Genomic DNA, 15,000 nt, shown 5'->3' with positions numbered 1-15,000 from the left:
AAACTCTGTTAAAAGAATACAGTTCATTTGTCCATACCCTAAAAACAGGTAAACTCTGTTAAAAGAATACAGTTCATTTGTCCATACCCTAAAAACAGTCCAAGAACCCCAGTGTGTTGATAAGTCCAATGTGAGTGTCCACCAGTGTATATACAATCCACAGAAAGTGTAATCCAAAGTTTGCAGGTGGTGAATGGAAAGGTGAGCTCTAAAATTAGCAACTCCTCAATCCAACAGTTTGGCGACTGTCCTTTGTTTGTCATGCTGCTCTCTTATACAGTTGTACTTCCTGCTTCCTGTCATGTGTCTAGTCACATGACAGGCCAACCATCCATTTATTAAAGACACATACACTTAAAATGTTAAGAGTAATAAAATGGCCTAAAAAACATGTAAAACACTTAAAACTCTATAATACATGTAAATGATTGTAATAAATAGAGCGGTAAAACACGTCTTTCTAAAAGCCAGCATATTATATAAATAGTGAAGAAAAGGCAAAAGCTTACAGCACCTGGTATTCCCAGGCGGTCTCCCATCCAAGTACTAACCAGGCCCGACGCTGCTTAGCTTCCGAGATCAGACGAGATCGGGCGCTCTCAGCGCGGTATGGCCATAAGCGAGGGCTGCTCCAAAAAGTGGGCTATTTAAAGATCAGCCTCCGTAAAAGCCAGCATATTATATAAATAGTGAAGAAAAGGCAAAAGCTTACAGCACCTGGTATTCCCAGGCGGTCTCCCATCCAAGTACTAACCAGGCCCGACGCTGCTTAGCTTCCGAGATCAGAAGAGATCGGGCGCTCTCAGCGCGGTATGGCAATAAGCGAGGGCTGCTCCAAAAAGTGGGCTATTTAAAGATCAGCCTCCGTAAAAGCCAGCATATTATATAAATAGTGAAGAAAAGGCAAAAGCTTACAGCACCTGGTATTCCCAGGCGGTCTCCCATAAAAGTGTAACAATCGGCCTTATCAGCCGAGTTACAAGACTAAAATGGGGTCAGATTTAACTGTGAGAGATGACTAGTGGTTAAAAGAATGAGACATAAAAGAAAATTGGTTTAAATAGATTTGGTGTATTTACAAGGTTCACATAAAAGACTTTAAAACAACACGATAAAACTAGGTAAACTCTGTTAAAAGAATACAGTTCATTTGTCCATACCCTAAAAACAGTCCAAGAACCCCAGTGTGTTGATAAGTCCAATGTGAGTGTCCACCAGTGTATATACAATCCACAGAAAGTGTAATCCAAAGTTTGCAGGTGGTGAATGGAAAGGTGAGCTCTAAAATTAGCAACTCCTCAATCCAACAGTTTGGTGACTGTCCTTTGTTTGTCATGCTGCTCTCTTATACAGTTGTACTTCCTGCTTCCTGTCATGTGTCTAGTCACATGACAGGCCAACCATCCATTTATTAAAGACACATACACTTAAAATGTTAAGAGTAATAAAATGGCCTAAAAAACATGTAAAACACTTAAAACTCTATAATACATGTAAATGATTGTAATAAATAGAGCGGTAAAACACATCTTTCTAAAAGCCAGCATATTATATAAATAGTGAAGAAAAGGCAAAAGCTTACAGCACCTGGTATTCCCAGGCGGTCTCCCTTCCAAGTACTAACCAGGCCCGACGCTGCTTAGCTACCGAGATCAGACGAGATCGGGCGCTCTCAGCGCGGTATGGCCATAAGCGAGGGCTGCTCCAAAAAGTGGGCTATTTAAAGATCAGCCTCCGTAAAAGCCAGCATATTATATAAATAGTGAAGAAAAGGCAAAAGCTTACAGCACCTGGTATTCCCAGGCGGTCTCCAATCCAAGTACTAACCAGGCCCGACGCTGCTTAGCTTCCGAGATCAGACGAGATCGGGCGCTCTCAGCGCGGTATGGCCATAAGCGAGGGTTGCTCCAAAAAGTGGGCTATTTAAAGATCAGAATCCGTAAAAGCCAGCATATTATATAAATAGTGAAGAAAAGGCAAAAGCTTACAGCACCTGGTATTCCCAGGCGGTCTCCCAGAAAAGTGTAAAAATCAGCCTTATCAGCCGAGTTACAAGACTAAAATGGGGTCAGATTTAACTGTGAGAGATGACTAGTGGTTAAAAGAATGAGACATAAAAGAAAATTGGTTTAAATAGATTTGGTGTATTTACAAGGTTCACATAAAAGACTTTAAAACAACACGATAAAACTAGGTAAACTCTGTTAAAAGAATACAGTTCATTTGTCCATACCCTAAAAACAGGTAAACTCTGTTAAAAGAATACAGTTCATTTGTCCATACCCTAAAAACAGTCCAAGAACCCCAGTGTGTTGATAAGTCCAATGTGACTGTCCACCAGTGTATATACAATCCACAGAAAGTGTAATCCAAAGTTTGCAGGTGGTGAATGGAAAGGTGAGCTCTAAAATTAGCAACTCCTCAATCCAACAGTTTGGTGACTGTCCTTTGTTTGTCATGCTGCTCTCTTATACAGTTGTACTTCCTGCTTCCTGTCATGTGTCTAGTCACATGACAGGCCAACCATCCATTTATTAAAGACACATACACTTAAAATGTTAAGAGTAATAAAATGGCCTAAAAAACATGTAAAACACTTAAAACTCTATAATACATGTAAATGATTGTAATAAATAGAGCGGTAAAACACGTCTTTCTAAAAGCCAGCATATTATATAAATAGTGAAGAAAAGGCAAAAGCTTACAGCACCTGGTATTCCCAGGCGGTCTCCCATCCAAGTACTAACCAGGCCCGACGCTGCTTAGCTTCCGAGATCAGACGAGATCGGGCGCTCTCAGCGCGGTATGGCCATAAGCGAGGGCTGCTCCAAAAAGTGGGCTATTTAAAGATCAGCCTCCGTAAAAGCCAGCATATTATATAAATAGTGAAGAAAAGGCAAAAGCTTACAGCACCTGGTATTCCCAGGCGGTCTCCCATCCAAGTACTAACCAGGCCCGACGCTGCTTAGCTTCCGAGATCAGAAGAGATCGGGCGCTCTCAGCGCGGTATGGCAATAAGCGAGGGCTGCTCCAAAAAGTGGGCTATTTAAAGATCAGCCTCCGTAAAAGCCAGCATATTATATAAATAGTGAAGAAAAGGCAAAAGCTTACAGCACCTGGTATTCCCAGGCGGTCTCCCATAAAAGTGTAACAATCGGCCTTATCAGCCGAGTTACAAGACTAAAATGGGGTCAGATTTAACTGTGAGAGATGACTAGTGGTTAAAAGAATGAGACATAAAAGAAAATTGGTTTAAATAGATTTGGTGTATTTACAAGGTTCACATAAAAGACTTTAAAACAACACTATAAAACTAGGTAAACTCTGTTAAAAGAATACAGTTCATTTGTCCATACCCTAAAAACAGGTAAACTCTGTTAAAAGAATACAGTTCATTTGTCCATACCCTAAAAACAGTCCAAGAACCCCAGTGTGTTGATAAGTCCAATGTGAGTGTCCACCAGTGTATATACAATCCACAGAAAGTGTAATCCAAAGTTTGCAGGTGGTGAATGGAAAGGTGAGCTCTAAAATTAGCAACTCCTCAATCCAACAGTTTGGTGACTGTCCTTTGTTTGTCATGCTGCTCTCTTATACAGTTGTACTTCCTGCTTCCTGTCATGTGTCTAGTCACATGACAGGCCAACCATCCATTTATTAAAGACACATACACTTAAAATGTTAAGAGTAATAAAATGGCCTAAAAAACATGTAAAACACTTAAAACTCTATAATACATGTAAATGATTGTAATAAATAGAGCGGTAAAACACGTCTTTCTAAAAGCCAGCATATTATATAAATAGTGAAGAAAAGGCAAAAGCTTACAGCACCTGGTATTCCCCGGCGGTCTCCCATCCAAGTACTAACCAGGCCCGACGCTGCTTAGCTTCCGAGATCAGACGAGATCGGGCGCTCTCAGCGCGGTATGGCCATAAGCGAGGGCTGCTCCAAAAAGTGGGCTATTTAAAGATCAGCCTCCGTAAAAGCCAGCATATTATATAAATAGTGAAGAAAAGGCAAAAGCTTACAGCACCTGGTATTCCCAGGCGGTCTCCCATCCAAGTACTAACCAGGCCCGACGCTGCTTAGCTTCCGAGATCAGACGAGATCGGGTGCTCTCAGCGCGGTATGGCCATAAGCGAGGGCTGCTCCAAAAAGTGGGCTATTTAAAGATCAGCCTCCGTAAAAGCCAGCATATTATATAAATAGTGAAGAAAAGGCAAAAGCTTACAGCACCTGGTATTCCCAGGCGGTCTCCCATAAAAGTGTAACAATCGGCCTTATCAGCCGAGTTACAAGACTAAAATGGGGTCAGATTTAACTGTGAGAGATGACTAGTGGTTAAAAGAATGAGACATAAAAGAAAATTGGTTTAAATAGATTTGGTGTATTTAAAAGGTTCACATAAAAGACTTTAAAACAACACGATAAAACTAGGTAAACTCTGTTAAAAGAATACAGTTCATTTGTCCATACCCTAAAAACAGGTAAACTCTGTTAAAAGAATACAGTTCATTTGTCCATACCCTAAAAACAGTCCAAGAACCCCAGTGTGTTGATAAGTCCAATGTGAGTGTCCACCAGTGTATATACAATCCACAGAAAGTGTAATCCAAAGTTTGCAGGTGGTGAATGGAAAGGTGAGCTCTAAAATTAGCAACTCCTCAATCCAACAGTTTGGTGACTGTCCTTTGTTTGTCATGCTGCTCTCTTATACAGTTGTACTTCCTGCTTCCTGTCATGTGTCTAGTCACATGACAGGCCAACCATCCATTTATTAAAGACACATACACTTAAAATGTTAAGAGTAATAAAATGGCCTGAAAAACATGTAAAACACTTAAAACTCTATAATACATGTAAATGATTGTAATAAATAGAGCGGTAAAACACGTCTTTCTAAAAGCCAGCATATTATATAAATAGTGAAGAAAAGGCAAAAGCTTACAGCACCTGGTATTCCCAGGCGGTCTCCCATCCAAGTACTAACCAGGCCCGACGCTGCTTAGCTTCCGAGATCAGACGAGATCGGGCGCTCTCAGCGCGGTATGGCCATAAGCGAGGGATGCTCCAAAAAGTGGGCTATTTAAAAATCAACCTCCGTAAAACCCAGCATATTATATAAATAGTGAAGAAAAGGCAAAAGCTTACAGCACCTGGTATTCCCAGGCGGTCTCCCATCCAAGTACTAAGCAGGCCCGACGCTGCTTAGCTTCCGAGATCAGACGAGATCGGGCGCTCTCAGCGCGGTATGGCCATAAGCGAGGGCTGCTCCAAAAAGTGGGCTATTTAAAGATCAGCCTCCGTAAAAGCCAGCATATTATATAAATAGTGAAGAAAAGGCAAAAGCTTACAGAACCTGGTATTCCCAGGCGGTCTCCCGTAAAAGTGTAACAATCGGCCTTATCAGCCGAGTTACAAGACTAAAATGGGGTCAGATTTAACTGTGAGAGATGACTAGTGGTTAAAAGAATGAGACATAAAAGAAAATTGGTTTAAATAGATTTGGTGTATTTACAAGGTTCACATAAAAGACTTTAAAACAACACGATAAAACTAGGTAAACTCTGTTAAAAGAATACAGTTCATTTGTCCATACCCTAAAAACAGGTAAACTCTGTTAAAAGAATACAGTTCATTTGTCCATACCCTAAAAACAGTCCAAGAACCCCAGTGTGTTGATAAGTCCAATGTGAGTGTCCACCAGTGTATATACAATCCACAGAAAGTGTAATCCAAAGTTTGCAGTTGGTGAATGGAAAGGTGAGCTCTAAAATTAGCAACTCCTCAATCCAACAGTTTGGTGACTGTCCTTTGTTTGTCATGCTGCTCTCTTATACAGTTGTACTTCCTGCTTCCTGTCATGTGTCTAGTCACATGACAGGCCAACCATCCATTTATTAAAGACACATACACTTAAAATGTTAAGAGTAATAAAATGGCCTAAAAAACATGTAAAACACTTAAAACTCTATAATACATGTAAATGATTGTAATAAATAGAGCGGTAAAACACGTCTTTCTAAAAGCCAGCATATTATATAAATAGTGAAGAAAAGGCAAAAGCTTACAGCACCTGGTATTCCCAGGCGGTCTCCCATCCAAGTACTAACCTGGCCCGACGCTGCTTAGCTTCCGAGATCAGACGAGATCGGGCGCTCTCAGCGCGGTATGGCCATAAGCGAGGGCTGCTCCAAAAAGTGGGCTATTTAAAGATCAGCCTCCGTAAAAGCCAGCATATTGTATACATAGTGAAGAAAAGGCAAAAGCTTACAGCACCTGGTATTCCCAGGCGGTCTCCCATCCAAGTACTAACCAGGCCCGACGCTGCTTAGCTTCCGAGATCAGACGAGATCGGGTGCTCTCAGCGCGGTATGGCCATAAGCGAGGGCTGCTCCAAAAAGTGGGCTATTTAAAGATCAGCCTCCGTAAAAGCCAGCATATTATATAAATAGTGAAGAAAAGGCAAAAGCTTACAGCACCTGGTATTCCCAGGCGGTCTCCCATAAAAGTGTAACAATCGGCCTTATCAGCCGAGTTACAAGACTAAAATGGGGTCAGATTTAACTGTGAGAGATGACTAGTGGTTAAAAGAATGAGACATAAAAGAAAATTGGTTTAAATAGATTTGGTGTATTTACAAGGTTCACATAAAAGACTTTAAAACAACACGATAAAACTAGGTAAACTCTGTTAAAAGAATACAGTTCATTTGTCCATACCCTAAAAACAGGTAAACTCTGTTAAAAGAATACAGTTCATTTGTCCATACCCTAAAAACAGTCCAAGAACCCCAGTGTGTTGATAAGTCCAATGTGACTGTCCACCAGTGTATATACAATCCACAGAAAGTGTAATCCAAAGTTTGCAGGTGGTGAATGGAAAGGTGAGCTCTAAAATTAGCAACTCCTCAATCCAACAGTTTGGTGACTGTCCTTTGTTTGTCATGCTGCTCTCTTATACAGTTGTACTTCCTGCTTCCTGTCATGTGTCTAGTCACATGACAGGCCAACCATCCATTTATTAAAGACACATACACTTAAAATGTTAAGAGTAATAAAATGGCCTGAAAAACATGTAAAACACTTAAAACTCTATAATACATGTAAATGATTGTAATAAATAGAGCGGTAAAACACGTCTTTCTAAAAGCCAGCATATTATATAAATAGTGAAGAAAAGGCAAAAGCTTACAGCACCTGGTATTCCCAGGCGGTCTCCCATCCAAGTACTAACCAGGCCCGACGCTGCTTAGCTTCCGAGATCAGACGAGATCGGGCACTCTCAGCGCGGTATGGCCATAAGCGAGGGATGCTCCAAAAAGTGGGCTATTTAAAAATCAACCTCCGTAAAACCCAGCATATTATATAAATAGTGAAGAAAAGGCAAAAGCTTACAGCACCTGGTATTCCCAGGCGGTCTCCCATCCAAGTACTAAGCAGGCCCGACGCTGCTTAGCTTCCGAGATCAGACGAGATTGGGCGCTCTCAGCGCGGTATGGCCATAAGCGAGGGCTGCTCCAAAAAGTGGGCTATTTAAAGATCAGCCTCCGTAAAAGCCAGCATATTATATAAATAGTGAAGAAAAGGCAAAAGCTTACAGCACCTGGTATTCCCAGGCGGTCTCCCGTAAAAGTGTAACAATCGGCCTTATCAGCCGAGTTACAAGACTAAAATGGGGTCAGATTTAACTGTGAGAGATGACTAGTGGTTAAAAGAATGAGACATAAAAGAAAATTGGTTTAAATAGATTTGGTGTATTTACAAGGTTCACATAAAAGACTTTAAAACAACACGATAAAACTAGGTAAACTCTGTTAAAAGAATACAGTTCATTTGTCCATACCCTAAAAACAGGTAAACTCTGTTAAAAAAATACAGTGCATTTGTCCATACCCTAAAAACAGTCCAAGAACCCCAGTGTGTTGATAAGTCCAATGTGAGTGTCCACCAGTGTATATACAATCCACAGAAAGTGTAATCCAAAGTTTGCAGTTGGTGAATGGAAAGGTGAGCTCTAAAATTAGCAACTCCTCAATCCAACAGTTTGGTGACTGTCCTTTGTTTGTCATGCTGCTCTCTTATACAGTTGTACTTCCTGCTTCCTGTCATGTGTCTAGTCACATGACAGGCCAACCATCCATTTATTAAAGACACATACACTTAAAATGTTAAGAGTAATAAAATGGCCTAAAAAACATGTAAAACACTTAAAACTCTATAATACATGTAAATGATTGTAATAAATAGAGCGGTAAAACACGTCTTTCTAAAAGCCAGCATATTATATAAATAGTGAAGAAAAGGCAAAAGCTTACAGCACCTGGTATTCCCAGGCGGTCTCCCATCCAAGTACTAACCTGGCCCGACGCTGCTTAGCTTCCGAGATCAGACGAGATCGGGCGCTCTCAGCGCGGTATGGCCATAAGCGAGGGCTGCTCCAAAAAGTGGGCTATTTAAAGATCAGCCTCCGTAAAAGCCAGCATATTGTATACATAGTGAAGAAAAGGCAAAAGCTTACAGCACCTGGTATTCCCAGGCGGTCTCCCATCCAAGTACTAACCAGGCCCGACGCTGCTTAGCTTCCGAGATCAGACGAGATCGGGCGCTCTCAGCGCGGTATGGCCATAAGCGAGGGCTGCTCCAAAAAGTGGGCTATTTAAAGATCAGCCTCCGTAAAAGCCAGCATATTATATAAATAGTGAAGAAAAGGCAAAAGCTTACAGCACCTGGTATTCCCAGGCGGTCTCCCATAAAAGTGTAACAATCGGCCTTATCAGCCGAGTTACAAGACTAAAATGGGGTCAGATTTAACTGTGAGAGATGACTAGTGGTTAAAAGAATGAGACATAAAAGAAAATTGGTTTAAATAGATTTGGTGTATTTACAAGGTTCACATAAAAGACTTTAAAACAACACGATAAAACTAGGTAAACTCTGTTAAAAGAATACAGTTCATTTGTCCATACCCTAAAAACAGGTAAACTCTGTTAAAAGAATACAGTTCATTTGTCCATACCCTAAAAACAGTCCAAGAACCCCAGTGTGTTGATAAGTCCAATGTGAGTGTCCACCAGTGTATATACAATCCACAGAAAGTGTAATCCAAAGTTTGCAGGTGGTGAATGGAAAGGTGAGCTCTAAAATTAGCAACTCCTCAATCCAACAGTTTGGTGACTGTCCTTTGTTTGTCATGCTGCTCTCTTATACAGTTGTACTTCCTGCTTCCTGTCATGTGTCTAGTCACATGACAGGCCAACCATCCATTTATTAAAGACACATACACTTAAAATGTTAAGAGTAATAAAATGGCCTAAAAAACATGTAAAACACTTAAAACTCTATAATACATGTAAATGATTGTAATAAATAGAGCGGTAAAACACGTCTTTCTAAAAGCCAGCATATTATATAAATAGTGAAGAAAAGGCAAAAGCTTACAGCACCTGATATTCCCAGGCGGTCTCCCATCCAAGTACTAACCAGGCCCGACGCTGCTTAGCTTCCGAGATCAGACGAGATCGGGCGCTCTCAGCGCGGTATGGCCATAAGCGAGGGCTGCTCCAAAAAGTGGGCTATTTAAAGATCAGCCTCCGTAAAAGCCAGCATATTGTATAAATGGTGAAGAAAAGGCAAAAGCTTACAGCACCTGGTATTCCCAGGCGGTCTCCCATCCAAGTACTAACCAGGCCCGACGCTGCTTAGCTTCCGAGATCAGACGAGATCGGGCGCTCTCAGCGCGATATGGCCATAAGCGAGGGCTGCTCCAAAAAGTGGGCTATTTAAAGATCAGCCTCCGTAAAAGCCAGCATATTATATAAATAGTGAAGAAAAGGCAAAAGCTTACAGCAACTGGTATTCCCAGGCGGTCTCCCGTAAAAGTGTAACAATCGGCCTTATCAGCCGAGTTACAAGACTAAAATGGGGTCAGATTTAACTGTGAGAGATGACTAGTGGTTAAAAGAATGAGACATAAAAGAAAATTGGTTTAAATAGATTTGGTGTATTTACAAGGTTCACATAAAAGACTTTAAAACAGCACGATAAAACTAGGTAAACTCTGTTAAAAGAATACAGTTCATTTGTCCATACCCTAAAAACAGGTAAACTCTGTTAAAAGAATACAGTTCATTTGTCCATACCCTAAAAACAGTCCAAGAACCCCAGTGTGTTGATAAGTCCAATGTGAGTGTCCACCAGTGTATATACAATCCACAGAAAGTGTAATCCAAAGTTTGCAGGTGGTGAATGGAAAGGTGAGCTCTAAAATTAGCAACTCCTCAATCCAACAGTTTGGTGACTGTCCTTTGTTTGTCATGCTGCTCTCTTATACAGTTGTACTTCCTGCTTCCTGTCATGTGTCTAGTCACATGACAGGCCAACCATCCATTTATTAAAGACACATACACTTAAAATGTTAAGAGTAATAAAATGGCCTAAAAAACATGTAAAACACTTAAAACTCTATAATACATGTAAATGATTGTAATAAATAGAGCGGTAAAACACGTCTTTCTAAAAGCCAGCATATTATATAAATAGTGAAGAAAAGGCAAAAGCTTACAGCACCTGGTATTCCCAGGCGGTCTCCTATCCAAGTACTAACCAGGCCCGACGCTGTTTAGCTTCCGAGATCAGAAGAGATCGGGCGCTCTCAGCGCGGTATGGCCATAAGCGAGGGCTGCTCCAAAAAGTGGGCTATTTAAAGATCAGCCTCCGTAAAAGCCAGCATATTATATAAATAGTGAAGAAAAGGCAAAAGCTTACAGCACCTGGTATTCCCAGGCGGTCTCCCATCCAAGTACTAACCAGGCCCGACGCTGCTTAACTTCCGAGATCAGAAGAGATCGGGCGCTCTCAGCGCGGTATGGCAATAAGCGAGGGCTGCTCCAAAAAGTGGGCTATTTAAAGATCAGCCTCCGTAAAAGCCAGCATATTATATAAATAGTGAAGAAAAGGCAAAAGCTTACAGCACCTGGTATTCCCAGGCGGTCTCCCATAAAAGTGTAACAATCGGCCTTATCAGCCGAGTTACAAGACTAAAATGGGGTCAGATTTAACTGTGAGAGATGACTAGTGGTTAAAAGAATGAGACATAAAAGAAAATTGGTTTAAATAGATTTGGTGTATTTACAAGGTTCACATAAAAGACTTTAAAACAACACTATAAAACTAGGTAAACTCTGTTAAAAGAATACAGTTCATTTGTCCATACCCTAAAAACAGGTAAACTCTGTTAAAAGAATACAGTTCATTTGTCCATACCCTAAAAACAGTCCAAGAACCCCAGTGTGTTGATAAGTCCAATGTGAGTGTCCACCAGTGTATATACAATCCACAGAAAGTGTAATCCAAAGTTTGCAGGTGGTGAATGGAAAGGTGAGCTCTAAAATTAGCAACTCCTCAATCCAACAGTTTGGTGACTGTCCTTTGTTTGTCATGCTGCTCTCTTATACAGTTGTACTTCCTGCTTCCTGTCATGTGTCTAGTCACATTACAGGCCAACCATCCATTTATTAAAGACACATACACTTAAAATGTTAAGAGTAATAAAATGGCCTGAAAAACATGTAAAACACTTAAAACTCTATAATACATGTAAATGATTGTAATAAATAGAGCGGTAAAACACGTCTTTCTAAAAGCCAGCATATTATATAAATAGTGAAGAAAAGGCAAAAGCTTACAGCACCTGGTATTCCCAGGCGGTCTCCCATCCAAGTACTAACCAGGCCCGACGCTGCTTAGCTTCCGAGATCAGACGAGATCGGGCGCTCTCAGCGCGGTATGGCCATAAGCGAGGGATGCTCCAAAAAGTGGGCTATTTAAAAATCAACCTCCGTAAAACCCAGCATATTATATAAATAGTGAAGAAAAGGCAAAAGCTTACAGCACCTGGTATTCCCAGGCGGTCTCCCATCCAAGTACTAAGCAGGCCCGACGCTGCTTAGCTTCCGAGATCAGACGAGATCGGGCGCTCTCAGCGCGGTATGGCCATAAGCGAGGGCTGCTCCAAAAAGTGGGCTATTTAAAGATCAGCCTCCGTAAAAGCCAGCATATTATATAAATAGTGAAGAAAAGGCAAAAGCTTACAGCACCTGGTATTCCCAGGCGGTCTCCCGTAAAAGTGTAACAATCGGCCTTATCAGCCGAGTTACAAGACTAAAATGGGGTCAGATTTAACTGTGAGAGATGACTAGTGGTTAAAAGAATGAGACATAAAAGAAAATTGGTTTAAATAGATTTGGTGTATTTACAAGGTTCACATAAAAGACTTTAAAACAACACGATAAAACTAGGTAAACTCTGTTAAAAGAATACAGTTCATTTGTCCATACCCTAAAAACAGGTAAACTCTGTTAAAAGAATACAGTTCATCAGTCCATACCCTAAAAACAGTCCAAGAACCCCAGTGTGTTGATAAGTCCAATGTGAGTGTCCACCAGTGTATATACAATCCACAGAAAGTGTAATCCAAAGTTTGCAGTTGGTGAATGGAAAGGTGAGCTCTAAAATTAGCAACTCCTCAATCCAACAGTTTGGTGACTGTCCTTTGTTTGTCATGCTGCTCTCTTATACAGTTGTACTTCCTGCTTCCTGTCATGTGTCTAGTCACATGACAGGCCAACCATCCATTTATTAAAGACACATACACTTAAAATGTTAAGAGTAATAAAATGGCCTAAAAAACATGTAAAACACTTAAAACTCTATAATACATGTAAATGATTGTAATAAATAGAGCGGTAAAACACGTCTTTCTAAAAGCCAGCATATTATATAAATAGTGAAGAAAAGGCAAAAGCTTACAGCACCTGGTATTCCCAGGCGGTCTCCCATCCAAGTACTAACCTGGCCCGACGCTGCTTAGCTTCCGAGATCAGACGAGATCGGGCGCTCTCAGCGCGGTATGGCCATAAGCGAGGGCTGCTCCAAAAAGTGGGCTATTTAAAGATCAGCCTCCGTAAAAGCCAGCATATTGTATACATAGTGAAGAAAAGGCAAAAGCTTACAGCACCTGGTATTCCCAGGCGGTCTCCCATCCAAGTACTAACCAGGCCCGACGCTGCTTAGCTTCCGAGATCAGACGAGATCGGGCGCTCTCAGCGCGGTATGGCCATAAGCGAGGGCTGCTCCAAAAAGTGGGCTATTTAAAGATCAGCCTCCGTAAAAGCCAGCATATTATATAAATAGTGAAGAAAAGGCAAAAGCTTACAGCACCTGGTATTCCCAGGCGGTCTCCCATAAAAGTGTAACAATCGGCCTTATCAGCCGAGTTACAAGACTAAAATGGGGTCAGATTTAACTGTGAGAGATGACTAGTGGTTAAAAGAATGAGACATAAAAGAAAATTGGTTTAAATAGATTTGGTGTATTTACAAGGTTCACATAAAAGACTTTAAAACAACACGATAAAACTAGGTAAACTCTGTTAAAAGAATACAGTTCATTTGTCCATACCCTAAAAACAGGTAAACTCTGTTAAAAGAATACAGTTCATTTGTCCATACCCTAAAAACAGTCCAAGAACCCCAGTGTGTTGATAAGTCCAATGTGAGTGTCCACCAGTGTATATACAATCCACAGAAAGTGTAATCCAAAGTTTGCAGGTGGTGAATGGAAAGGTGAGCTCTAAAATTAGCAACTCCTCAATCCAACAGTTTGGTGACTGTCCTTTGTTTGTCATGCTGCTCTCTTATACAGTTGTACTTCCTGCTTCCTGTCATGTGTCTAGTCACATGACAGGCCAACCATCCATTTATTAAAGACACATACACTTAAAATGTTAAGAGTAATAAAATGGCCTAAAAAACATGTAAAACACTTAAAACTCTATAATACATGTAAATGATTGTAATAAATAGAGCGGTAAAACACGTCTTTCTAAAAGCCAGCATATTATTTAAATAGTGAAGAAAAGGCAAAAGCTTACAGCACCTGATATTCCCAGGCGGTCTCCCATCCAAGTACTAACCAGGCCCGACGCTGCTTAGCTTCCGAGATCAGACGAGATCGGGCGCTCTCAGCGCGGTATGGCCATAAGCGAGGGCTGCTCCAAAAAGTGGGCTATTTAAAGATCAGCCTCCGTAAAAGCCAGCATATTGTATAAATGGTGAAGAAAAGGCAAAAGCTTACAGCACCTGGTATTCCCAGGCGGTCTCCCATCCAAGTACTAACCAGGCCCGACGCTGCTTAGCTTCCGAGATCAGACGAGATCGGGTGCTCTCAGCGCGGTATGGCCATAAGCGAGGGCTGCTCCAAAAAGTGGGCTATTTAAAGATCAGCCTCCGTAAAAGCCAGCATATTATATAAATAGTGAAGAAAAGGCAAAAGCTTACAGCACCTGGTATTCCCAGGCGGTCTCCCATAAAAGTGTAACAATCGGCCTTATCAGCCGAGTTACAAGACTAAAATGGGGTCAGATTTAACTGTGAGAGATGACTAGTGGTTAAAAGAATGAGACATAAAAGAAAATTGGTTTAAATAGATTTGGTGTATTTAAAAGGTTCACATAAAAGACTTTAAAACAACACGATAAAACTAGGTAAACTCTGTTAAAAGAATACAGTTCATTTGTCCATACCCTAAAAACAGGTAAACTCTGTTAAAAGAATACAGTTCATTTGTCCATACCCTAAAAACAGTCCAAGAACCCCAGTGTGTTGATAAGTCCAATGTGAGTGTCCACCAGTGTATATACAATCCACAGAAAGTGTAATCCAAAGTTTGCAGGTGGTGAATGGAAAGGTGAGCTCTAAAATTAGCAACTCCTCAATCCAACAGTTTGGTGACTGTCCTTTGTTTGTCATGCTGCTCTCTTATACAGTTGTACTTCCTGCTTCCTGTCATGTGTCTAGTCACATGACAGGCCAACCATCCATTTATTAAAGACACATACACTTAAAATGTTAAGAGTAATAAAATGGCCTGAAAAACATGTAAAACACTTAAAACTCTATAATACATGTAAATGATTGTAATAAATAGAGCGGTAAAA

At 40.9% G+C, this 15,000-nt stretch overlaps 26 non-coding genes across 26 annotated transcripts; all 26 read right to left on the bottom strand.

The window, feature by feature from the left end:
- Window positions 1-502: 502 nt before the first annotated feature.
- LOC141339487 (5S ribosomal RNA) lies at window positions 503-621 on the bottom strand. The gene has a single exon (XR_012356074.1). It is a non-coding gene; the product is annotated as a 5S ribosomal RNA (ribosomal RNA).
- Window positions 622-705: 84 nt separating this feature from the next.
- Window positions 706-824, bottom strand: LOC141339892 (5S ribosomal RNA). Its single transcript, XR_012356460.1, has one exon. It is a non-coding gene; the product is annotated as a 5S ribosomal RNA (ribosomal RNA).
- Window positions 825-1,575: 751 nt separating this feature from the next.
- Window positions 1,576-1,694, bottom strand: LOC141339870 (5S ribosomal RNA). Its single transcript, XR_012356438.1, has one exon. It is a non-coding gene; the product is annotated as a 5S ribosomal RNA (ribosomal RNA).
- Window positions 1,695-1,778: 84 nt separating this feature from the next.
- On the bottom strand, window positions 1,779-1,897 carry LOC141339958 (5S ribosomal RNA). The gene has a single exon (XR_012356524.1). It is a non-coding gene; the product is annotated as a 5S ribosomal RNA (ribosomal RNA).
- An 801-nt stretch (window positions 1,898-2,698) lies between these two features.
- Window positions 2,699-2,817, bottom strand: LOC141339486 (5S ribosomal RNA). Its single transcript, XR_012356073.1, has one exon. It is a non-coding gene; the product is annotated as a 5S ribosomal RNA (ribosomal RNA).
- An 84-nt stretch (window positions 2,818-2,901) lies between these two features.
- On the bottom strand, window positions 2,902-3,020 carry LOC141339891 (5S ribosomal RNA). The gene has a single exon (XR_012356459.1). It is a non-coding gene; the product is annotated as a 5S ribosomal RNA (ribosomal RNA).
- An 801-nt stretch (window positions 3,021-3,821) lies between these two features.
- Window positions 3,822-3,940, bottom strand: LOC141339755 (5S ribosomal RNA). Its single transcript, XR_012356329.1, has one exon. It is a non-coding gene; the product is annotated as a 5S ribosomal RNA (ribosomal RNA).
- An 84-nt stretch (window positions 3,941-4,024) lies between these two features.
- On the bottom strand, window positions 4,025-4,143 carry LOC141339915 (5S ribosomal RNA). Its single transcript, XR_012356483.1, has one exon. It is a non-coding gene; the product is annotated as a 5S ribosomal RNA (ribosomal RNA).
- An 801-nt stretch (window positions 4,144-4,944) lies between these two features.
- LOC141339485 (5S ribosomal RNA) lies at window positions 4,945-5,063 on the bottom strand. Its single transcript, XR_012356072.1, has one exon. It is a non-coding gene; the product is annotated as a 5S ribosomal RNA (ribosomal RNA).
- Window positions 5,064-5,147: 84 nt separating this feature from the next.
- On the bottom strand, window positions 5,148-5,266 carry LOC141339812 (5S ribosomal RNA). The gene has a single exon (XR_012356381.1). It is a non-coding gene; the product is annotated as a 5S ribosomal RNA (ribosomal RNA).
- Window positions 5,267-6,067: 801 nt separating this feature from the next.
- Window positions 6,068-6,186, bottom strand: LOC141339764 (5S ribosomal RNA). Its single transcript, XR_012356337.1, has one exon. It is a non-coding gene; the product is annotated as a 5S ribosomal RNA (ribosomal RNA).
- Window positions 6,187-6,270: 84 nt separating this feature from the next.
- Window positions 6,271-6,389, bottom strand: LOC141339794 (5S ribosomal RNA). The gene has a single exon (XR_012356365.1). It is a non-coding gene; the product is annotated as a 5S ribosomal RNA (ribosomal RNA).
- Window positions 6,390-7,190: 801 nt separating this feature from the next.
- LOC141339697 (5S ribosomal RNA) lies at window positions 7,191-7,309 on the bottom strand. Its single transcript, XR_012356274.1, has one exon. It is a non-coding gene; the product is annotated as a 5S ribosomal RNA (ribosomal RNA).
- An 84-nt stretch (window positions 7,310-7,393) lies between these two features.
- On the bottom strand, window positions 7,394-7,512 carry LOC141339403 (5S ribosomal RNA). Its single transcript, XR_012356000.1, has one exon. It is a non-coding gene; the product is annotated as a 5S ribosomal RNA (ribosomal RNA).
- Window positions 7,513-8,313: 801 nt separating this feature from the next.
- On the bottom strand, window positions 8,314-8,432 carry LOC141339752 (5S ribosomal RNA). Its single transcript, XR_012356326.1, has one exon. It is a non-coding gene; the product is annotated as a 5S ribosomal RNA (ribosomal RNA).
- An 84-nt stretch (window positions 8,433-8,516) lies between these two features.
- LOC141339484 (5S ribosomal RNA) lies at window positions 8,517-8,635 on the bottom strand. Its single transcript, XR_012356071.1, has one exon. It is a non-coding gene; the product is annotated as a 5S ribosomal RNA (ribosomal RNA).
- Window positions 8,636-9,436: 801 nt separating this feature from the next.
- On the bottom strand, window positions 9,437-9,555 carry LOC141339671 (5S ribosomal RNA). Its single transcript, XR_012356250.1, has one exon. It is a non-coding gene; the product is annotated as a 5S ribosomal RNA (ribosomal RNA).
- An 84-nt stretch (window positions 9,556-9,639) lies between these two features.
- LOC141339744 (5S ribosomal RNA) lies at window positions 9,640-9,758 on the bottom strand. The gene has a single exon (XR_012356318.1). It is a non-coding gene; the product is annotated as a 5S ribosomal RNA (ribosomal RNA).
- Window positions 9,759-10,559: 801 nt separating this feature from the next.
- Window positions 10,560-10,678, bottom strand: LOC141339385 (5S ribosomal RNA). The gene has a single exon (XR_012355983.1). It is a non-coding gene; the product is annotated as a 5S ribosomal RNA (ribosomal RNA).
- Window positions 10,679-10,762: 84 nt separating this feature from the next.
- Window positions 10,763-10,881, bottom strand: LOC141339851 (5S ribosomal RNA). The gene has a single exon (XR_012356420.1). It is a non-coding gene; the product is annotated as a 5S ribosomal RNA (ribosomal RNA).
- Window positions 10,882-11,682: 801 nt separating this feature from the next.
- LOC141339483 (5S ribosomal RNA) lies at window positions 11,683-11,801 on the bottom strand. Its single transcript, XR_012356070.1, has one exon. It is a non-coding gene; the product is annotated as a 5S ribosomal RNA (ribosomal RNA).
- An 84-nt stretch (window positions 11,802-11,885) lies between these two features.
- On the bottom strand, window positions 11,886-12,004 carry LOC141339810 (5S ribosomal RNA). The gene has a single exon (XR_012356380.1). It is a non-coding gene; the product is annotated as a 5S ribosomal RNA (ribosomal RNA).
- Window positions 12,005-12,805: 801 nt separating this feature from the next.
- On the bottom strand, window positions 12,806-12,924 carry LOC141339740 (5S ribosomal RNA). Its single transcript, XR_012356315.1, has one exon. It is a non-coding gene; the product is annotated as a 5S ribosomal RNA (ribosomal RNA).
- An 84-nt stretch (window positions 12,925-13,008) lies between these two features.
- Window positions 13,009-13,127, bottom strand: LOC141339482 (5S ribosomal RNA). The gene has a single exon (XR_012356069.1). It is a non-coding gene; the product is annotated as a 5S ribosomal RNA (ribosomal RNA).
- An 801-nt stretch (window positions 13,128-13,928) lies between these two features.
- On the bottom strand, window positions 13,929-14,047 carry LOC141339670 (5S ribosomal RNA). The gene has a single exon (XR_012356249.1). It is a non-coding gene; the product is annotated as a 5S ribosomal RNA (ribosomal RNA).
- An 84-nt stretch (window positions 14,048-14,131) lies between these two features.
- LOC141339675 (5S ribosomal RNA) lies at window positions 14,132-14,250 on the bottom strand. The gene has a single exon (XR_012356254.1). It is a non-coding gene; the product is annotated as a 5S ribosomal RNA (ribosomal RNA).
- Between the last annotated feature and the right edge of the window lie 750 nt (window positions 14,251-15,000).

This window comes from Garra rufa, chromosome 7, assembly GCF_049309525.1.
Source record: "Garra rufa chromosome 7, GarRuf1.0, whole genome shotgun sequence".
Taxonomy (NCBI): Eukaryota; Metazoa; Chordata; class Actinopteri; order Cypriniformes; family Cyprinidae; genus Garra; species Garra rufa.
This window is presented reverse-complemented; position numbering and strand designations above follow the sequence as displayed.